The sequence below is a fragment of the Pristis pectinata genome, chromosome 26, assembly GCF_009764475.1.
Source record: "Pristis pectinata isolate sPriPec2 chromosome 26, sPriPec2.1.pri, whole genome shotgun sequence".
In the NCBI taxonomy this organism is placed as follows: domain Eukaryota; kingdom Metazoa; phylum Chordata; class Chondrichthyes; order Rhinopristiformes; family Pristidae; genus Pristis; species Pristis pectinata.
This window is the reverse complement of record NC_067430.1, coordinates 6,203,457-6,228,055: the sequence shown is the minus strand read 5'-3', so window position 1 is coordinate 6,228,055 and position 24,599 is coordinate 6,203,457. Positions and strand designations below refer to the sequence as shown.

General features: G+C 42.4%; 1 long non-coding RNA gene across 1 annotated transcript in view; it reads right to left on the bottom strand.

The window, feature by feature from the left end:
* Positions 1 to 24,599, bottom strand: part of LOC127583293 (uncharacterized) — a 99,176-nt gene that overhangs the window by 61,992 nt on the left and 12,585 nt on the right. Inside the window, exon 2 of the long non-coding RNA XR_007958240.1 lies at positions 23,486 to 23,665. This is a non-coding gene — a long non-coding RNA (uncharacterized LOC127583293). The remainder of the gene's footprint in view (positions 1 to 23,485; positions 23,666 to 24,599) is intronic.

The window sequence follows — 24,599 nt, the reverse complement described above, 5'->3', positions numbered from 1 at the left end:
GAGAAACATAAATTAAACATAAATTATATAGAATTATACAAGAAAGAACACAATTTGAAAAAAAAGCCCCATTGTAGTGCAAAGTGGTCAAAGTGGTCATGGTGTTGCTATATTGAGGTAGTGATTAGGGTTGTGCAGGTTGGTTCAAGAACCGAATGGCTGAAGGGAAGTAACTGTTCTTGAACCTGGTGGTGTGGGACTTCGGGGTTCTGTACCTCCTGTAGCTGCAAGAAGATGGCATGGCACGGATGGTGGGGATCTTTGAAGATGGATGTTGCCTTCTTGAGGCAGCGCCTCATGTAAATACTACCAATGGTGGGGAGGGATATGTCTGTGATATATTGGGCTGAGTCCACTACTCTCTGCAGTTTCTTACGTTCCTGCACATTCAAACTGCCGTACCAGATCATGATGCAACCAGTTAGAATACTTTCAACAGTACATTTGTAGAAGTTTGTTAAAGTGTTTGATGACAAGCCAAGCCTCCTTAACCTTCTAAACAAGTAAAAACTCTGGCACGCTTTCCTTGTGATTGCATCTATGTGCTGGGCCCAGGAAGGATCAACCAATATGTTAAAGCCCAGGAATTTAAAGCAGTTGACTCTCCCCACTGCCAATCCACCAATGTAGATGGGCACATGTTGGACAGCTTGTTCCAGTCAGCCCCAATCGCAATAGACAATGGCCAGATGGTGCAGGCTGAAACCAGAACCCTGCAGGGTTAGAATTATCGCAGTCCTCCTCCAAGGACATCTGCGTCTTCCACTGAAAGCATAGCACCCTGTAACTATTGATATTAAAATATCCCAATGAAGTTTCGAGCAGTAAATTGCATCAAAGTTTTGGGGAATGTTCACTTTCAATATCCATATCAGCACTAATTTATTTCCTAGTCTGGGCAGGTGGCAAAGTTTATCCAAGACTTCTGTGGTGAATCAATGGCAATAAAACATCACTCAAACACTCAAAAAATCTCTGGTGCTGATTGAATCATTCAGGATCTAAAATCAGTTTAACCTTGCTTTTTATTGCTTGACTTGCTTTCTTCTGATTTAATTCTCCATTTATGTTTGTTCCATCAAGATTAGAAACAGAGCAATCCCAATTGGATATGCAAAGTTATGTTCCATCATGATAACGCTCCAGGTTTTCTGGCTGCTCAAAGATAGTCTGGTAATCAATCTGCCATCCTGAGATTTTACAGGGCAGTCCTCTAAATGAAAATCAATCGCAAAAAATGCAGGTATAATTTGTCCCTGTTATGGAGTCTTTAAATTGATCACTTCACTGGGCAAGTTCCTTAAAGTTTCCGAGCTCAGTTTAGAAATTGTATTGATGCCCAGCGGATATGGAATGATCAGGTACTCTAACACTTTATGCCATCCACTTAATTGGAGGCTTGTGCAAATTTGGGTGGTGGCACCCAAAGCTGAATTTTCATTGCAGTGAAAAAAGAGCGAAACCTCAACAGAAAAAGCTCGTGGGTTAAAATCTGAGTCTCAAAACTGACCATCCAAAAGAATGCATTGGCTGTGATTGTGACAATTAAGCTCAAAACCTATTTGATGAAAAAGAACTAAAAGACCTTTATATCATGTCCCATTTCAAAATGCTTCTCTGATAAGTAAAGCTTTACATCTGAAATATTGTACTGTTAATTTATTTTGTAGTTTGTTCTGAATCATTGAATCTTTTTCCATTAAAATGATTTAATATGCATCTGTGAGAGTGGAAAAATAATTTTTTTATCCTATTGAATTGTTATGTGCTCTAAGAGAGCTTAAGAAAGGGAAATTCTGGAAAAAGATGCTGTATAAAGAAAGCTACGTTTAAATATAGTACAAAAATAGAAGCCATTTAATCCCAATAAATTCAGTAGCAGAAATGCTGTTGAAGGAAAGCTTTCAGTTAATTTAATAATTCTTAGAGTTTTGGGTTATTGACTTTAAACCAAGATAAGTCAATCCTTTTGCATGATCTTTGTTACAATTTAGTCATGAAATTAGTTGCACCATAATGAGTATCTCAGGTATATAGACATCATTTAGATTAATGGCTGGATTGGTTCTTTGAGTGAAACACTGAATAAAAGAGTTACCATAGACATTGGGCTTTTTGTTTAGTTTTTCATATTGCATTAGTTTTCTGATGTTTGGCTGTGGGTTTTTATGACTTTTCACTCAGTTTGACTGGGTGCTGCTCCTGCTTAACTCCGTAGCATCTCAATGTCATAATCGTCCATACCAGGGAAGCTTTTTATTCAGTATGGTCCCTTTAATTGCTCAGCAAGCTAATGTTCAACAACAGAAGATGCAGGCGGCCTAGTGCTCTGCCTTATCGCTTTCCATCTGAAGTGCTAGATGGGGCCAATGGGCATTGGTACCTACACAGGAAGGCTAAGAGGCTACAGGCCCAGGTTGTGAATGGGCATTCTGATTAACTTAGAATCAACTAATGTCCAAATATGCTTTGCATGTGATAATTGCAACATGTGAGGCATGTTATTTGATATTCTGAGGACAGAAAGAAAATAACGATATCTCAGTGAAAAGCTCTATGTTATTCATTTATTACATATTATGGAAAATAAATTAATTTGAATGAAATCAACCTCATTTCACTGGGGTGTTCCTCTGTCTACCTTCCCTTTGCCCATTGAGTCCATGCCAACCATCAAGCACCCATTTACACTAATCTTCCCAAATTCCCATCAAATCGCCACTCCCTCCCCCCCCAGATTCTACCAGCCACTTACAGACCACAAGCAATTTACAGTGGCCGATTAACCTACCAACTTGTACACCTTTGGGGTGGGGGAAGAAACCAGAGCACTCAGAGGAAACCCAAGTGGACACAGAGAGAATGAACAAATTCCACACTGCCCGAGGTCAGGATCAAACTTAGATCCCTGGAGCTCTACCATCTGTCCCACTGTGATGTCCATGTTTGATCTGGTTTACAGTTTGAATATCTGAGCCAACATCAGTGTGAATTTTTAATGAATCAATAATCCAGTCAGATCAAGATGTGTCCTTTCCTTAAGTCCACTGCCTAAGAATTCAATGGTGATCTTTTACACTGAGAATAGTTTGCCATCACTTTTTGTTAATATATTTTGTCAATTATATTTTCCATTACCAAATATAATGATTACCTCTTATAACTGTAGATTTGAAAACTATCTTGCCCCCAAAAATTATATATTTTCTGCTTATAAAATTACAGCTTTCCTTTGGAATTCCTGCTGATGTTGTCTAAAATGTTTAACACTGAAATCAGATAACTATCATTAAATATTCTTTGTATAAATTATTGTGTTACATATAATTTAAAGTAATTAAGTTCACAGTTAACTTGTCAGTTCCATAGACATCATACTCTACCAAAGTGCATTGTTAATCTGAAATACACAGTCGCTTCCAATGAAATGCCATTGAATATAGCAGGATATTATGATACTCTTGGAGATTAAAGTCTGGAGTAAATGATCAATCCCACCATATTATTGAGTAATTCAGCCACTGTGTCTCTGCTTTAGATTGTCTATATTGCTTGTTATTCAATTTAGTGGCTCTTTAAGTTCAACAAGGGTGTTTCCCGTCTCTGTGGGTGGACTTAGGATCCTTCAGAGAAATGTCATTATAAGCTCTTCTCGTTATTTCCCTCAGATTTCTGCCAATCTCCTCCCAGTTCATCGCAGGGAGAAGGAGAACCTCTCTGCAATTTCTATACTATAGTTGTAGAGTCATGAAGAGATACAGCATAGAAACAGGCTCTTCGGCCCACTGAATCCATGCTGACGGTCAACCATCCACTTACACATTAATCCCAATTATTTTATTTGCTCCACATTTCATCATTACATCCTCGTAATTCCTTTATTTAAAATGATTGCTGCATTCAGATGATTAAATGGATGCACAAGTATGTGGCAACAAAGTGCAAGATCTGTTTAGAGATTCATTCTAAGTTATGTACTTAAGTCAAAAGTGTAGCGACTCACCGTCCGAGCAAGCGAACCGGCTCGGCGGTTGGGTCACGCGTCGTCGGAGCGTCGAGGCCCAAGATGGCGTTGGGCCTTCGTCTTCCCCGAGCGACAGTGAGAACCCGCGCGCAGGAAAGGTTTGATGACGTAGCGTATACGTCATTGCCATTTTAAGTGGGTGGGAACAGTCTCTCTTAAAAGGCCTGCGCAAGGTGGGAAAATAAACCAGTTCTTGTTCTGAAACCCTTCGACTGGTGTCTTGTTTTCACATCGTGGTAGCAGCCGCTACAAAAGCTTATAATCAAAAAGTGCTGTGGTGATGCTTTGGTTACTGGAATCAGTGTCACTTAATCAATTCATGCAATGTATTTAAAACAGTTCCACATCATTAAATCTACGAACAAAAAATAAATCATTTATATTAATAGTAACACTTTATCACATGCCAAAGCACATCACATACATGAACAGTAGTCCACATTGACGGTATCAGGGTCTGCCGCTCGATAGTAAACCATTCTGAGTAAATGGGTTTGGGCAGAGTCCATCTTGTTGAGAGGGATATTGGTCCATATACAAACTAAAGCTGATTTGGCATTCGATAGGAAGGAGAGCTCCCACGATGAACAGGAGAGAGATAGGAAGTGTCAGCAAATTTTCTGATGTTAAGACTGAGGCTTCTTGATGAGGTAGAAGGACATTTATACACATTCAGTTCTATGAAACCTAACCTGGGAATGTTTAAGGCTAGTAGAAAATACTTAGAATGAAATAGCAAAACGTTTTGTATAATGAAAAAACAACAAGATGCTTATCGAAATCAGCAGACTAGGCAGCATCCATGGAGAAAAGCAGACAGTCAACGTTTCGGGTCAGGACCCTTCTTCAGGCCTGAAGTTAGGAAAAGGGGAAGCTCAACATATAGGAGGGAAAACAGAGCAGTGATAGGTGGACGAAAGAGGGGAGGCGGGGTGGGCACGAAGTGGTGATAGGTAGATACAGGTAAGAGATGGTGATAGGCAGATGCGGGGGAGGAGGGGAGAGCAGATCCACCGGGGGATGGGTCAAAGGTGTGGAGGCAGGCGCCCCCATGGGGGAGGGGAGGATAAAAAATTTGTATAAAAAACATTTTGTATAATATTGTCTCACAGCTAATTTAAAGTAACTAGGTACACAGTTGATCTTTTAACTTCCCTTCATATACAAAACTCTCGTCTACAAATCCGCTTCTGTTATTCACCCCAGACTGCTCTGGCAGCACCTCACAAGTGTTGTTGACCCTTATTAACAAGAAGGACAAGGGCAACAGGTGCATGGGAACGCCACCGCATGCAGGTTCCCCTCCATGCACCACCCTGACTTGTACATACTGTATATCACCAGCTATTCATCATCGCAAGGTTTAAACCCTGGAACTTACTCCCGTGGGAGCACCGCAGAAGTTCACGAAGGCAGCTCACCACCACCTTCTCAAGGGCAATTAGGGATGGGCAATAAGTGCTTGCCAGCAATGTCCAAATCCCAAAATAAATATAAGCAAAAATAGATTTTTTTGAGTTCATCCTCTGACAAGGTAATTTATTCACGTGAAGTACCCTGTCTGTTTCTCCAGTCACTGAGGAAAGCAATGGTCCTGCATTCCCCTCAGACAGCATCTGCCCAAACTCACTCACTCGCCATGCTTACAACTATCAGACTATGTTTTGGTCCATCTGTCCAGATGTGAGATTTGACATATGATAAAAGACTACTATTAATGTCCTTTATGTATTTTTTTCCTACTGGATGTAATGATGTGGAGTGAATGGGCTGTTGATTAAGCAATACTGACTCCAGGAAGTACAAATGATATTGGTGTGGTGTTGTTTTGTGATAGCAGCCATTTGGTTTAAGTACATAGATTGGGGCAAACGTCTGCTTAGACATTGCCCTTGGTTGCTAATTACTTGTCAGTACATTCACCAAAACAGGAATTTCAAATAAAAACCAGAAATAAGGAGACATATGTGAAGAGATTTTGATTTTAAGCAGCAAAGTCTGTTAGCTTTTCTCAATCTGCTCTATCCAGGAAAATGAAAATAGAAAACATCAGTCGCAGTGATCTCAAGGGACATGTTGAAGACTGCTGTATTCACATTTATATTATAATCCTCTTTGTGTCACAGAAATGAGGTCCGAGTTGCTCTCAATTTGATTTTATTTTCCTTTGGAAATGTATCCATTTTCCAAATTCTTTATTTTCATGACACAGATAAGGTAATTGAGCAACTAAGACCATAAGACCATAAGATATAGGAGCAGAATTAGGCCATTTGGCCCATTGGGTCTGCTCCGTCATTCAGTCATGGCTATTTTGTTTTCAACCCCATTCTCCTACTTTCTCCCTGTAACCATTCACCCCCTTTATCAATCAAGAACCTGTCAATCTCTGCCTTGAATACACCCAATGACCTGGCCTCCACAGCCATCTGTAGCAATGAATTCCACAGATTCACCATCCTCTGGCTGAAGAACTTCTTTCTCATCTCAGTTTTGAAGGGAAGTCCCTTTATTCTGAGGCTGCGCCTTTGGACCATAGACTCTCCCATTACTGGAAACATCCTCTCCATGTCCACTCTATCCAGGCCTTTCAATATTCCATAGATTTCAATGAGATCCCCCCTCATTCTGAACTCCACCAAGTACAGGCCCAGAGACATCAAATGCTCCTCATACATGAAGCCTTTTATTCCTGGGATTATTCTTGTGAACCTCCTCTGGACCCTCTCCAGGGCCAGCACATCCTTCCATAGATATGGGGCTCAAAATTGCTCACAATATTCCAAATGTGATCTGACCAATGCCTTGTAAAGTCTCAGTAGTACATCCTTCCTTTTATGTTCTAGTCCTCTTGAAATTAATGCTAACATTGCATTTGCCTTCTTTACTGCTGACTCATCTTACAAGTTAGCCTTAAGGGAATCCTGAACTGGGACTCCTAAGTCCTTTGCATCTCCACTAGGCAATAGCCCAAGGGTTCTTATCTGACCTGTTTTATAAATTAGTGTCCAGTAAATGGATATAAACTTCTCCCATCTCAGTTGCCAATTAATGTGGAATTTCACTGCTGACTAAACAAACAATGAATATATGGGAATGTAAAAATATTGCAAAAAGATCACTCGTTCATAAGTTCCAAACTACCGCATTACATTGGACTCTCACGATATCTATTAAATCAATTTTACTGTAAATGCATCCATAAAGTGTAATTGAATGATTACATGAGAGCTTCCATCTTTATTCATTCTGGAGCTTGTACTGATCTATGAGTTAAGCATGAATTTTTTTTTCAGATTTGTCAATGTCAAAGACCTTCCAGTCCTAAATTGTTAGGCCGACACAGGGGCAGGTACAGGCAGGAAGTAATGATATCACAAGAGCAGACCAGATGAAGCTCTACCAAGAACAGCAGAGAAATACATGGACAGCTTGGCTAAGCCATATGCCCAGTTTAGCCAGATGTCAAACCTGACATGAGTTGAATATTCTTGAAAATCTCTGACATTCAAGAACATGCAAAAACATTCAAATCTATTCAAAATTAATGAATCAATTAAAAATAATAAATCTATTAAAATAAAATAATTAAAAAATTGAAGTCTTAAAAAACACTAAAAACAAACTAAAAATATTTAACTAATCTCAATTAATTAAAAATAAGTGCATTTTCATTAATATATACAATTCTTCCTTGCAGTCAGTCCTCTCCATTGAATTGAACAGACTCACAAGTCCTGAAGCACAATCCTTGGGGACATCCATCTCACCAACAGGATAGACTCATGAGAGAGGCAGGCACCATGTCATACATGGAGGGAGTAACCTGGGTAACCTCAACATTGACTCCAGATCCATAAAGTCTTGTGGAATCTGGTTCATCATGGGCAAGGAAACCTCCTTCTGATACACCTCCCCATCTCCTCAGCTGATAATAAGTGGTCCTCCACATTAAATAACACTTGGAAGAAGCACTGAAAGTAACAAAGGTACAGAATGCGCTTTGGCCATCTGGCTTTGCTTGTTTTAGTGCCATCCAGACGTAATTTTCATTTTTAAAGAAAGATTTAAATAGTCTCCAGCAAGGCACCTTGCTGCTGTCTCAGGAGAGCAAGTTACAAGTAGTATTAAAGGCAATTTTAATGGAAACTAAGTGGACATGTAGTCAGTATTCATCAGAATATTTACTCACATTGGGGAAGTACCCTGGGCAAATAAAAACTACTCTAAAGATTATGCACCTGTCAGAGTGGATACATTTTTGACTTTTGAATTGCCTCTGTGATTGTTTGCATCTCTTTGTACTTAATGCATTAAAAGCAATTTTAATCTAGCTGGAATCTACTATCACCATGCTTGAAATTCTCCTAATGTTGCCTCGGCTCCTAAGTGTGAACAACCCAGCTGTGCAGTATAACAACATTGTTGTTCAACAGGTCTACCATTAGATGAAAGTATCCTGTGGTCAGAAGGTAAATGTGGACAGCTGTTTTAACACAAATACAAGCTCAACCAATTGGATATCCTCTGTGAAGCCTATAAAGATTGTTCCAAATATCCGCAAGTGTCGCCACACTTCTGGCACCAACATAGCATGCCCACAACTTCCTAACCCGTACGTCTTTGTAATGTGGGAGGAAACCGGAGCACCCGGAGGAAACCCACGCAGACATGGGGAGAACATACAAACTCCTTACAGACAGCGGCCGGAATTGAACCCAGGTCGCTGGCGCTGTAATAACGTTACGCTAACCGCTACACTACCACGCCTGCCCATTGGGATAAGATAGGACAGTGGGATTGGTTTAGATTGTTCCAGCAAACAATTGGTGTTAACACAAAGGGCCCTAAACTTCAATGTTTCCATTGGGCTTCTGCGTCATTATTGGACTCCACTGACTAAACTATTTAATAGGTCTGTGTACGAGGATGTGAGCATGTCAACATTCATCAAACACTCTGTGAACATGAGGCAACATTCTCGAACCTGGAAATACATGAGAACGTTAGATTGAAGTGCCTTTTCAGGAACATAATATGCCTTTTAAACCTCTCACTTTCACCATCTGAAACTGTCCAATGATGCACTGTTACGGAGCTGTTTGACTGAATGTCTCAGTATAATGCAATGCTATTAAGACCAATAGTCTTGATAAGGCTGACCAAATGGATGCTAGATATTCTCCTCTGCAACATCAGATACACGGCAATGAACTGCCATTCATTGTCAGATAGCAATCATGTCATGGCAATGACCAAGCTTCCACAGACCTTTCTGTTCACTCCAAGAGCAGAGGGATTACTTCAGATGCACTTCAATAGTTTGCATTAGCCCAAGAAATGATTCACACTGAAACACACTTTGCACACTGCTTCTCCTGTATGTCCAACCTCATCCTATTGAACCTCAGTGCTTGGAACGTTTCCTGTGCACAGGAACTCAGATTTAGATTTTCCTGCCCCATTTGGTGAACCACAATTCTTCAAGCATGCATTAGCTCTTGGGCAGAATCAGACTTGTTAGTTGGAAACCGGTACATTTTCCAGGTCTTTGTTCTTTGCTTTCAGCATCATCAGTATCAATTTTCTAATGACTCATGCCTGGTTATAGATTTCACCCTTTATACTGTATATCTTGCTCTATTATGGAGTATAGAGGTTTAGATAGACTGGAGTCCCCACGTTTATAGCAGTATTGAGCACCTATTTGCTCAGTATTGTTTCAGTGTTTGAGTGAAATTTAACTGAGGTCTAACAAATTGATTGGGTTGTTGGTGACATGTAATCTCATTTCAACTATCGCTGTGGGAAGACGTTTGAACAAACTTCCTCTAATGTTTAATTCTTTTAAGGAATGAAATTATCTGCCATGGAGAACATTTCATCTCTTAAGGGAAGCATAGACAAGCATCCAAGCAGAGAAAAATCCAGGAACATTGAGAAGAGGAGAGGAGAGGAGAGGGGAGGAGAGGGGAGGGGAGGAGAGGAGAGGAGAGGAGAGGAGAGAAGAAGATAAGATATCTTTATTAGTCACATGTACATCGAAACACACAGTGAAATGCATCTTTTGCGTAGTGTGTTCTGGGGGCAGCCCGCAAGTGTCGCCACGCTTCCGGCGCCAACATAACATGCCCACAACTTCCTAATCCGTTTGTCTTTGGAATGTGGGAGGAAACCAGAGCACCCGGAGGAAACCCACGTAGACATGGGGAGAACGTACAAACTCCTTACAGACAGCAGCCGCAATTGAACCCAGGTCGCTGGCACTGTAATAACGTTACGCTAACCGCTACACTACCACGCCTGCGCATTGGGATAAGATAGGACAGTGGGATTGGTTTAGATTGTTCCAGCAAACAATTGGTGTTAACACAAAGGGCCCTAAACTTCAATGTTTCCGTTGGGCTTCTGCGTCATTGGACTCCACTGACTAAACTATTTAATAGGTCTGTGTATGAGGATGTGAGCACGTCAACATTCATCAAACACTCTGTGAACATGAGGCAACATCCTCAGGAAGGGAGGGAGCTAGCTGAATGAGGGAGAGTTAAAATATGTCTTGGTTTCCTATAATAATTTGGTAATTTTCGTCCAGAAGATAGCATAAATCCATATAATATTGGCACATAATATACAAACCTCTGTGGAGGAATCAGTGAAACACAGCTTAAAAATGTTGAGGCTTGTAATGATAGCATGAACAGCAACACTAGTAATTCCAGGCATTACAGAATCAGTGCCTTAACAAGTTTTTTTATCCCGTTTGGATCAGCTACAGTTGCCAACTTGGGGATATCTAATTTTCTCTCCTGAGGTATTCCACACAGCAAGGTAATGTATCGTTATTTTACCAAAGAGTTCACAATGCCTGGTAATTATAGCAACCGAGCTTAGAGTCACGTAGTTTTATTCTCAAGGCTAGACGGAGGCTAAGATCTCTCAGGCTGATTCCGAGGCCAATTAGATATCAGAAGAAGCCAAAATGTTTCTTTTCTTATACATACTTTATTACACAGAATGTGCAGGGATGACAAACGTGACAACTGGCATAATAATAGACAGATTATAAATATTGTTTGATAATGCCAATGCACTCAGACGTTTTCATACACACTCTCACTTTCATACACAAGCTCACACATTCACTTTCACTCACTATCTCCCAAATTCCATAGATGTACGGGTTAGGAAGTTGTGGGCATGCTTTGTTGGCGCCAGAAGCGTGCCCCCAGAACAGTCTATGCAAAAAATTCATTTCACTGTGTGTTTCGGTGTACAAGTGACTAATAGATATCTTATATTTACCTGTATACACACATTTACACATTTGTCATCGTCCATACAATCACATTCATTCACAAATTCACGTGCGTGCACACACACACACACACACACACACACACACACACACACACACACACACACACACACACACACACACACACTTCCACAGTTATACGCACACCCAATGCCTTTCACATGCTCACATGCATATATACTTACGCAGACAAACACAGAAGCACACACACCCACTCACACTCACCCACACACACCCACACACCCACACACACACACACACACGTAGACGCACACACGTATGTATAGAATATATATTTGTGCACATTAACATCCAGTTTTGTATTTCAGCACACTGAATACAGAAGGAAATTACAGCTTTTCCAAATTGATTTAAAATTTGGGAGATAAAAAGTGTGTTAAAGCTGCCAGTTCAAGTCATAATTCAATTTGGTCTCCTTTCTTTGAAAAGAGTAGATTCCCTGCTGTCCTTTCTTCCAGCCCTGACATAATGACCCTAATCTATCAACTAATTTCCTGGAAGAAAAATAATGCAATTTTATATATTTGTGCTGTTAAAGAAAGCTTCTCTGTGTACTGCATGCTACTGCCGACTCACTCTACAATAATGAGTTACCAAAGTGTAACATTTCTGTTTTCATGTTTACAGTTTCAAGAGAACCTGCAATGCTGTGAATTCTGCAAAGATTAGGAAATATGCTGAAGGAAATTTTAACCGTTTTTTGGTCTCTGAATCTCCAGTCAGCCATTCTCTCTTTCTGTGATCCTCAGAAGGTTGGCCATATTGTCAGTCTCTGAGCCTCCATTTTTAGTTAGGAGTCAACTCAACGGGAGATGATTACATCGAGCTTAGGGACGCAGAGCCATGTAGCACAGAGACAGACCCTTCCACCATGTCTATGCCAACCTTTTTGCCCATCTTGCTCCTATCACCTCTCAGCTTCTCAAATCATTCCTACCTACCCCCCTCATCTGGATTCACCTATCACCCACCAGATCATGCTCCTCCCCCTCCCCCCCCCCCCACTTTTGTTCTGGCTTCTGCCCTCTTTCTTTCCAGTCCCGATGAAGGGTCTCGGCCCGAAATGTCGACTGTTTGTTTCCCTCCATAGATGCTGCCTGACCTGCCTGAGTTCCTCCTGCACTTTGTGTGTGTTGCTCAAGTTTAAAGGGATCACGGGAACCAGGGCGATGGTGAGTGGAAAGGGACCATGCAAATGTTGCCTGGTGAACCAGATGTAAAACCATAAGGATTTCCAAATGGTCAGATATCGGAGTTTCACTATACTGGCATTAGAGGCAGTCCAAAAGAGATTCACTAAGCTAATTCCTGGGACAGATTCATTCAAAGATTCATGGAGCTATACAGGTTTTTCAGTGCAACTCATCTGTGCTGAACAAGGCACCTATCTGTGCTAAACCCACTTGCCTGTATTTGGCCCATATCCCTCTAAACCTTTCCTATCCATGTACCTGTGCAAATGTCTTTTAAATGTTGTAATTGTACCCACCTCTACCATCTCGTCTGGCAGCTCATTCCACATGCTCATCACTTTCTGTGTGAAAAAACTTGCCCCTTTAAATCTTTCTGCCCTCACCTTAAACCTATGCCCTCTAGTTTTAAACTCCCCTGCCCTGGGGGATAGACTGTAATCATTTACCTTTATCTGTGTCCCTCATAATTTTATAGATCTCTATAATGTCACCCTTCTGCTTCCTGTGCTCCAGGAGAAACAGTCTCAGCCTATCCAATCTCTCCTTATAACTCAAGCGCACAAATCCAGCTAACATTCCAGGGAATCTTTTCTGCATCCTCTCTCGCTTAATCACATCCTTCCTATAGCGTGGTAATTAGAACTGCTCATAATACTCCAAGTGCTCCCTAACCAACGACTTGTACCACAGATGAGAGGATGTCCTTTCACAAGCAGCTGAAGAAATCAGATCTATATTCCTTGGAGTTTAAAAGGATGAGGACTGATCTTATTGAAACAAAATCCTTAGAGGCATGACAGGGTTGATGCTGAGATGCCCTCACTAGTGGGAGAGTCTTGAAAAATGGGACATAATTACAAGATTAGGGTGGTCGTTTAAAATTGAGATGTATGGGAATTTCTTCTTGCAGGGGATGGTGAATCTTTGCAATTACCTAGCCCAGAGGGTTGTGGAGGTTGGGTCACTGGGGCAATTAAAGAGGAAGTAGTTAAATTTTTGAAAGATTTATGAGAACTTGAAGGCCTGAATTATAGGGAGAGATTGGACAAACTAGGACTTTATTTATAGGAGATTGAGGGGTGACCTTATAGAGGTATATAAAATCATGAGAGGCATCGATAGGATGAATAAACACTGTCTTTTTCCCAGGGTTTGGGGAACCAAGAACTAGAGGTCATAGGTTTGAAGTGATAGGAGAAGGATTTAAAAGAGACCTGAGGGGTAACTTCTTCACACAGAGGGTGGTGTGTATATGGAACGAGCTGCCAAAGGAAGTGGTCGAGTCAGGTACAATGACAACTTTTGAAAGACAGTTGGACAAGCACATGGGTCAGAAAGGTTCAGAGGGATATGTAGAGTGAAATATAACACCAAGGTTGCAAACGTCTGATTCAATTTCAGACAGCTTTCAGAGCAAGGGATGAAATCAGTGGCCGGGGAATAGGTTTAACAGGGATGAAGACACTGGTTTTCTCTTTCCAAATGTTGGTTCAAGGAAATGTCTCCTCATCCAGTTCTGGATATTCAGCATGCTTACAATGAAGGGGTACCTTGGTTGGTATGGACACATTGGGCCGAAGGGCCTCTTTCTATGCTGTATAACTCTATGACTCAATCCAGGAATTGATGGTTATAGGGAAGTGGCAGAGATGAGGAACTGGTACCCAGGGCAAATCAATCATCATCATACTGAATGCAGGGCAGGTTTGAGAGATCAAACCTACTCCTGCTCCTATTTTCGTATGCTCATTCCATGTATACTGACCACACAGTTATTCACACCACCACCTCTTTTGACCCCACCACTGTAAGCATGCCTAACATCCGGTCCTCTGACTCTGTGATTTCACCATATCTATGGCCCTCATGATTTTATAGATCTCTGTAAGGTCACCCTCAGTTTCCTCCACTCCGTTGAATGAAGTCCTTATCTGCCCAACCTCTCTTTATAACTCAGGCCCTTGACCTTGACAGCATCCAACTCCACCCCTGCCTCAGCTGATCAGTGAATGAAACTCTCCTGTGTTATTTCATCCTTGTTTTCAGATCCCGCCATGGTTGCACTGCTCCCAGATCTGTAATCTCTACCAGTCCTTTAATTCTGGCCTCCTAATCATTCCCAAACTGCAGGTGTAATTTCAGCTGCCAAGGACCAGACCTCCAAAAACACTCAGGCCCCGATCTTTGTTTCCTCCTCTAAGACACTCCTACCTCTTTGCTCAAACTTTTGGCCATCTGCCCTTGTCTAGATTGATGTTAATGCTCATATGATAACCCTCCTTTGGTGCCTTGGGACACTTTGTTGGTTGAAAGGTGCTGTATAAATTTTTCAACAAGTCATTGTTGGTGTTCACAACCTTGGATGAACCTTGGTCACCAATAGTGCAATGTAGAGCTGACACAAGAGATTAAGATAAGAAAGCAGAATGAACACATTTTCCACAGTGGACTAAGGTACATCCAACCTGTTGGTGTTGCTGTTTCTGAGGGCATTCTGATTGCTTGAAGAAATGGGTATATATTGAAACAATGGGCCGCATTGTAATCTATATGACCCACTGCCTGTGCGTAATCCCCACGCTAACCCCATGGTCACACTATCCTTTCACAACCACACAGCAGCCAACGACCTTGAGACGTCAACTCCACAGCCATCCCTTACAGAGGGCCCTAAATGGCAACCAGGCCTCCAGTTGACACATCCCAAGGTCCCAACCCATCACCATACTGATTGCCTTTGATGGCTGATGCTGTCCTAACTCTTGGTCAGTCTGATAATCAGCGACATTTGACAGGGCTGAAATTGACTTTTAGTAGTGAAAAATGAAATGAAATTTTAAAAGAATAAAAAATTCACTAATAAAACATTTACTTAAATTAATTAAACTACTGCTAATTATTTCAAGCACACACACACACACACACACACACACACACACACACACACACACACACACACACACACACACACACTCTTAAAAAATCAAAAAGTTAGCTTACCTTTCTTCTTTAATTATGTTTAGCAGCCTCATTTGAAGGTGGGAGCCAAGCTGAGGGATGAGACAAGGAGCTGTATGGAACACCCAGCACATTCCATGCTTCACTCTGCAATGAGCGGGCATGGGAGCCCAGACCACACAGACACGCACACTGCTGCAGGCCAGTGGGTATCAGCAGAGCTGCCAACCTGCCCTCAGCATGATCCAGACTAGTGGCTTACATATTAACCAGTGAGAGCAAGGTAAATTTAATCTGTAAAGGTTAGGAGTTCAGGCCTACTAGGAACTAGATAGAGAAGGTCTAACCTCTTTTCACCTACTAACAACATTTAAAAGGTGCTTGGACAGGTACGTGGATACGAAAGGTTTAGAGGATTTGTGGGCCAAATGCAGGCAAAGGGGCCAAAAGGTTGTTTCTCAGAATGGAGGCCAGTGGCTGGTGGTGTGCTGCAAGGGTCGGCGTTGAGACTCCTGTTATTTGTTATTTATATAAAAGGTTTTGATGCAAATGCACAAGGCTTGATCAGTAAGTTTGCAGATGACATGAAATTAGGAGTGGGCCGAGGAGTGGTGAATGGATTTTAATACAGATAAGTGTGAGGAGATGCATTTTGGAAAGTTAAACCTGTGTAGGACTTGTACTATGAATGGTAGGGTATAAGGGAGTGTAATGGAACAGAGGGACCTAGGAGTACAAGTGCATAGTTCGTCGAAAGCAGCGTCACAGGTAGACAGAGTGGTGAAAAAGGCAGTTAGCATGATGGCCTTCATCAGACAGGGCACTGAGCGTGGCAGCTGGGACATTATGTTGCAGTTGTATAAGTTGTTAGTGAGGCCACACACACAGTAGTGAGTACTGTGTACAGTTTTGGTCACCCTGTTATAGGAAAGATGTGATTAAACTAGAAAGAGTGCAGAAAAGATTTATGGGGATGTTGCCAGGACCAGAGGGCCTGAGTTATAGGGAGAAGTTGGCCAGGCTGGGTTTTTATTCCTTGGAATGCAGGAGAATGAGGGGCGACCTTGTAGAAGTGTTTACAATTATGAGAGGCATAGATAAGGTGGATGGTAACAGTCTTTTCCCCAGGGTAGGGGAGTCCCAAACTAGGGGGCATAGATTTAGGGTGAGAGGGGAAAGATTTAAAAGGGACCAAAGGGGCAATTTTTTCACACAGACAGTGGTGAGTTTATGGAACGAGCTGCCACAGGAAGTGGTTGAGGCAGGTACAACAGTATCATTTAAGAAGCACTTGGAGAGGTACATGGAGGGGCAGGGCTTAGGGGGACATGGGCCAAACACACGAAATTGGGACTAGCTGGGTGGGCACCATGATCAGCATGGACTTGTTGGGCTGAAGGGCCTCTATCCGTGCTGTACTGCTCTATGACTCTGTGACTCTAAATGGGCCTGGCTTAGGTGGAAATCATGGTTGGAACGGGCCAATTGGGCCAAGGGGCCTGTTCCCATGTTGTATGACTCTATGACTCTGACTCTTCTCTGACATAAAGCCAGGAAACACCCCAACCACCTATAATCTGTATTCGGTTCCCAGTGGTAACAATACAGCATCAACTAACTGCACCAGTGACCCATGTTGTCAGCATGTTGGAATGGCTGCAGTGTTTGCCTGTCCTTACATTCACTGAAGGAGTTGGTGACTGAACACTGCTGATATTGTCCCACAGTGAAACGCGGTTGGAAGTTGACCTAGCGACAATGATGCATCAGGGTGATATGTGGCCTCGAGGAAAACTTGGAAGCAATGATTTGTTGTCAGTGGCTTTGCTGCTTCTGTTCCGTGTGGTGGCCATTGTACAGCACTGAGGCATTACTGTAGAAATATTGATGAGGTGTTGGAGTGTATCCTGTAAACTTTACCATGCATCATTGATACAGGGAGTGGATATTGAGGTACAAACTGTAAAGTGCTCCCTTCTGAATGATATTCATCTCATTGGGTGTTCTTGTACTCACTGCGGTGAGTAGTTCCATCACATTCCTGATATAAATCTTGAGGATGATAGAGAGTGTTTGAAGACTACCCAGACGCTGCCTTCATTCAGCTAGGTTGGCAGTATTTGGCAAATGTCATTATTATTGACATTTACCCAGTTAATATTGGGTTTCATTGCACCAAATGACAGCATTAAATTTGAACTTTGAAAATTACAGCCAATTAAGCTTTGTTACATCAATTTCTGACTCTCCTTTGGCAGAGATCATATCATTGAACATTTATGCTCCATACATACAGATACTCTAAAAGTAAATTCAATGCACCACTGTCTTCATTACAGAAGTCTCAGAAGACCAATGTTTCAGAAGTTGGCCCTGCAATAGATTTTTGCAACAAAACAAACCTGCCTTTTCTTTATCAAGTGAGTTTTAGGAAAACATTCTTCATGGTACATAAAATGCTCTTAATTGCTTTCCACTCCTACTGTTATTTCTTTGAGTATTCCGGAATGCACGGACCTCACATCGCATATCACCCTGTGCACATTGGCTATCACTGACTCCAAGATCAGCAATACTTTTAACATTTACATCTTTGTGTTCATATCTACTCATGGTCTTGCCCCTCCCTATCTCTTTAAATCTCTCCCATCCATCAACCATCCAAGAACTTTACTCCATTTCTGGCTTCACGAACTTTCCTTCATCCCGTTAATTTTGGGACATCTTCAGTTACCTAGCTCCTAAACTTTGGAATTTTCTCCAAACAACCTCTACTTCACAACCTTTTTGCTTCCCCTTTAAAACACAACGTGAATCTTATTTCTTTGTTCAACCATTTGATCATCTTTCCTCATGTCTTTTCGAGTTATGCAGTGCCAGATTTCGCCAGGTGATTTAAGAACAGCTGGTAATGTTCAGCAGTCAAGCAGTATCCATGGAGAGCGAAACACAGTTAATGCTTCAGATCAACAGCTTTTCATCAGGGCAAGGAAAAGTTAGAAAACAAGTATTTTATTGCAAATGCATACAGCCTTTTTCGCTAGGGAAAAGGAATAAAAAACTGGAGGGCATAGGTTAGAGGGGAAGGACTTAAAAGGGACCTGAGGGGCAACTTCTTCATGCAAGGGGTGGTGCGTATGTTGAACGGACTGTCAGAGGAAGTGCTTGAGGCAGGTACATTAAGATGGACTCTTGATGTACGATAAAATGGACTCTGGACCTCACAATCTACCTCGTTATGACCTTGCATCTTATTGTCTGCCTGCATTGCACTTTCTCTCTCGCTGTAACACTTTGTTCTGCATTCTCTTATTGTTTTTACCTTGTACTAATGCACTGTGTAATGAATCGATCTGTATGAATGGTATGCAAGACAAGTTTTTCACTGTACCTCGGTACGTGTGACAATAATAATAAACCAAATCAAACAATAACAGCACTTAAAAGGCACTTGAACAGGTACACGCATCGGAAAGGTTGAGAGGGATATGGGCCAAATGCGAGCAAATGGGCATCTTGGTTAGTATGGGCGAGTTGGGCTGAAGGGCCTGCTGCCATGCTATCTAACTCCATGACTCTATGACCCTGTACCCTTTGACTTACAGGAAAGAGGGGAGTGTGGAGTGAACAAAGAGAGTGTTTGTGATGTGTTTGAGACCAGGAGAGACTGATGGACAAACCAGTGATGGTGTCAGCAGAGAGAGGGTGGTGAAGGGATGTTGCTCACAGTTGGAGGAGATGTAGACAGAAGGAGAAAAGTGAAGATAGAGGAGAGAGAATAAAAATAAATCTGGAATTGTGAGATTCAAAAGGTGACAGTTACCAGAAATCTGAAATAAAAGAAAACTTGGATTGCTATTGGTTTATTATTATCACATGTACTGAGGTTCAGTGAAAAACTTCTGTTTGTGTGCCATCCACACAGAACATGCCATATATAAGTACACTGAGGTAACTAAAAGAAAAACAGAATGCAGAATATAGTGTTACAGTTACAGAGAGAGTGCAGTGCAGGTAGACAAAGTGCAAGGGCCACGGCGAGGGAGATTGGGAGATCAAGAGTTCATCTTTTAGCGTGTGGGAGGTCTGTTCAAGAGTCGGATAACAGCGGGATAGAAGCTGTCCTTGCGCCTGGTGGTACGTGTTCTCAGGCTTTTGTTTCTTCTGTCCGATGGGAAGGGGGTGAAGAGAGAATGATTGGAGTGGGAGGGGTCCGTGATTATGCTGGCTGCCTTCCCAAGGGGAGGCTGGGTTTGTGTGATGGACTGGGCTGCATTCACAGCTCTCGGCAATGCTCAGCTGGCCAGCCAGCCTCTGTGGAGAGAGGAAAATGAAGATAAAGTCACAGCTTGACGACTCTGTTCTGTTGCAGACTGGAAAGGCTTGTTTTCTGAAATTGTGGAACTCAGTGTTGAGCCCTGTGGGTTGTTATGTGGCTGGTCAGAAGGGGAGAAGCTGTTGCTCTTACTCACTTTGAGGTTCTTTGGAACCATATAATGAGGCTAAAGGCAAAGGGATCAGAGTGGGAGTGGGATGGAGAATTAAAATGACAGGCAGCTGGAAGATCAGGATCACCTCTGCGGACTGAACTGAGGTTTTCTGCAAAACAAATCACCCAATATGCGTTTGGTTTCTCCAACATAGAGGAGACCGCATGGCGAAAATTGAATGCAGCACACGAGATTGGAAGAAGTATGAGTGAGCTTATGCTTCACCTGGAAGGAGTCTTTAGGTCCTGGCTGCTGAGAGAGGAAGAGGTAAAAGAGGCAGAGGTGCAACGTCTGTGATTGCTTGGGAAAGAGCCTTGGGAAGGCAGTACTGTTGGAGATGGAAGAGCGAACCAGAAGACATCACACTGAAGTGTCTTTGAATGGTTTATCATTTTAAAGGGATTAAATAAAAAACATACTGATGTTCCTTTGGACAAATGAGAAAACATTCGGCATGATGGATTTCTACTCATTTCCCCCATCAGATATTTCCATTTTGCACTATACCTGGAAAATATACCCTACTGACACTGAGTGTTTTTGAATGAAACATTTTTACAACTAGATTGATTCCAGTGATCAAACATATTGTCAGCATTTACTGAATAGCAAAACTAAAAATGGTTTAAAGCAAATAAATTCAGAACTTAATTGTGACAAGTGGAAAATTCATATGGTATCATTCTAATGAGATTAATTTTAATCTCACTGCCCAGCTGTGTAACAAATCATTCAAGAAAGATTATTGATAGCACTCCGTGCAACAAATTGTAGAATTCAAAGAATGTTTTCTTTGTACAAATGAAGAAAAACGCACTTATTTTATGGTTGTCACACAACTGGCTGCATTAATCGATGTTCTTTTATTGGTGCGAAGGAAAGAAAATGTAGAGACAGACAGCGTGTCACCTTTCCCATCTTCACAACATTCCAAAGTACTTTAAAAGCAAATTGGTTACTTCTGAAGTGTCGTTGCTGGTTTGTGGGCAGAGCAAAGTCCCACAAACAATAAAAGGCATTAGATGGTTAATAATTCCAATTTAATGATGCAACAGACAAGATACTGGAGGAACTTAGTGGGTCTTCATGAGTCGAGATGAAGGATCTCAACTCAAAACATCAACTGTCCATTTCCCTCTACAGATGCTACCTGGCCCGCTGAGTTCCTCCAGCATCTTGTTTGTTGCTCCAGATTCCAACATCTGAAGTCTCTTTTGTCTCCGATTAACTGGTCTTTGTTAGGGGATAAATGTTGGTCTCAATGCCAGCAGGTATTTCATTCCCCCTTCATGCATACCCTCGTTGCAGTGAGGGCAAGATTGACAATCTGAAAAACTACTGAGGGTCACTCACAGAAAGGCGGAGGTCCTGAACACCCTGAGAGATCTCGCTGGTGTCATTCTGACGGCTCTCTGATTTTGCATTCTACTGTAGTCCAATGGATGAGTGTCAACTTGTTGCAGGTTCCCAACAGTTATGCTGGGAAATCTATCAAAGTACCTGTCCTGCGAGGAATAACTAAGCTTCAGGTAACTTACATTTTCGTGACTAACTGAGGAAAATTGAATGCATTTCATTATTTCGAATCATACAGCATGGAAACAGGCTACCACCCCATCATGTCCATGCTGACCTATGGGCACCCATTTCCCAGCACTTGGCCCACAGCCTCGGTAATTCAAATTCTCATTTGGACACTTCTTAAATTCTTCTTGCACCACTCTATCCGCCAGTGCGTTTCAGGCATTCACCACTGTCTGGGTGAAAATGGTTCCCCTCAGGTCCCCTCTAAATCTCTTATCCTTTACCCTAAATCTATGTCCTCTAGTTTTATCCACTATCCCTCATAATTTTATACACCTCAATCATATCGCCTTTTAACCTCCTCCACTCCAGGGAAAACAGACCCAGCCTTTCAAGTCTCTCCTCATAACTGGCAGCATCCTGGTGAATCCCCTCTGCACCCTCTCTGGCGCTATCGCATGCAGTGGTGACTAGCAATACTCCAGCTGAAGTATGACCAGTGTTTTAGAAAGTTGGAGCATAACCTCCCTGCTCTTATATTCAGTAACCCAACTAATGAAGGCCAGTATCCGATATGCCTTCTTAACCACATTATCTACCTGTGCTGCCACCTTCCAAGAACCTTTGGATTTGTACACAAGATCACTTTGTTCCTCAATACTCCCTTAGGGCCCTACCATTCATGATGTATGTTTTAGCCTCATCAGTACTTCCAAAAGGCATTACTTCACATTTATCTGGATTAAACTCTATCTGCCATTTTTCAACCCATTTCAACAACACCTCAACATCACCCTGTGGCCTGACTACCCTCCACACTGTCAACAATTTCACCAGTCTTCACCTCATCTGTGAACTTACTGATCATGCCTGCTACATTCAAGTCCACATTATCCACATATATTACAAACAGCAAGGGTCCCAGCACTGAGATAATGGTATTTAAATATATTTCATTGTTTATAAGTGTTTTCTGGTGTTTCTGTTTCTCATTTTCATATTTTGAAATGTCTAATTTTACAGCAGACGGAATATTTTTTAGCAACACACAACAAGCTGGAGGAACTCAGCAGGTCAGGCAGCATCCATGGAGGGAAATGGACTGTCGACATTTTGGATCGAGACCCTTCATCTGGACTGGAACTTGAGGGAAGGGTGGAAGTTGGCAGCAAAGTTCATAAGACTGATGAGCTCCACACGGGTGCAGGAAGCAGCACCAATGCAGTCATCAATGTAGTGGAGAAAGAGTTGGGGAGAGTTGCCGGGATATGTTTGGAACATGCACTGCTCCACGTAGTCAATGAAAAGGCAGGCATAACTGGGGCTCATGCTACACCTTTGGTTTGGAGAAAGTGGGAGGATCTAAAAGAGCAGTTGTTGAGGGTAAGCACACCAGGCAGAGGAGGGTGTTGGTGGAGGGAAACTGGTTGGGTCTGTGTCCCAGAAAGAAATGGAGAGCCCTGAGGCCTTGATGGGAGATAGAAGTGTACGCGGACTGGATGTACAAAGTGAAGGCATTTGGGGCCCAGGAATTGAAAGTTGTTGAAGTGGTGGACAGCATGCGAAGTGTCATGGATGTAGGCGGGAAGAGACTGGACCGGGGGGACAAGATGATGTCGAGATACAAAGAGATAAGTTCGGAAGGGTAGGAGCAGGCAGAATCAATGGGCTACCAGGGCAGTTTTGTTTGTGAATCTTTGTCTGTGAATACCTTGCAGTATTTGTGAATGTCAGAAACATCCAACAATGTTTAAAAGCTTTGAGAGTTGATTAGGCTTTGCCATTCACAGCACTTGGCCCAGATGGTGTCCCTGGCCGTGTGCTCAGATCTTGTGTTGATCAGCTGGCAGAAGTATTTGCGGACATATTTAACCTCTCCCTGCTTCAATCTCAGGTTCCCACCTGTTTTAAGAAGACCACCATCATCCCGGTACCGAAGAAAAGCAAGGTAACATACCTCAATGACTACCGAACAGTGGCTCTGACAGCAACCATCATGAAGTGCTTGGAGAGGTTGGTCATGGCACGCATCAACTCCAGCCTCCCAGACAAGCTGGACCCACTGCAATTCGCCTATCGCCGAAACAGGTCTACAGCGGATGCCATCTCCCTGGCCCTACGCTCAGCTCTGGAGCATCTGGACAGTAAAGACACCTACATTAGACTTTTGTTTATTGACTACAGCTCTGCCTTCAATACTATAATCCCAAGCAAGCTTGTCCCCAAACTCCGAGACCTAGGACTCAACACCTCCCTCTGTAACTGGATCCTTGACTTTCTAACAAACAGACCGCAATCAGTGAGGATAGGCAGCGATACCTCCGACATGATTATTCTCAACACTGGTGCCCCACAGGGCTGCGTCCTCAGCCCTCTACTCTACTCCTTATACACTCATGACTGTGTGGCCAGATTCTGCTCTAACTCCATCTACAAGTTTGCAGATGATACCACCGTAGTAGGCCATATCTCAAACAGTGATGAGGCGGAATACAGGAAGAAGATAGAGAGCTTAGTGGAATGGTGTCATGACAACAACCTTTCCTTCAATGTCAACAAAACAAAAGAGCTGATTATTGACTTCAGGAAAGGGGGCGGTATACATGCACCTGTCTACATCAATGGTGCTGAGGTCGAGAGGGTTGAGAGCTTCAAGTTTCTGGGAGTGAACATCACCAACAGCCTGTCCTGGTCAAATCACATAGATGCCATGGCCAAGAAAGCTCACCAGCACCTCTACTTCCTCAGGAGGCTAAAGAAATTTGTTTTGTCCCTTTTGACTCTCACCAGCTATTATCGATGCACCATAGAAAGCATCCTACCTGGATGTATCACGGCTTGGTACAGCAACTGCTCTGCCCAGGACCGCAAGAAACCGCAGAGAGTTGTGAACACAGCCCAGCACATCATGGACACCCCTCCTTGGACTCTGTCTTTACCCCTCATTGTCTTGGCGAAGTAGTGAAGTAGCGAAGTAGCCAGCATAATCAAAGACCCCACCAACCCAGGACATTCTCTCTTCTCTCCTCTTCCATCAGGTAGAAGATACAGGAGCCTAAGGGCACGTACCA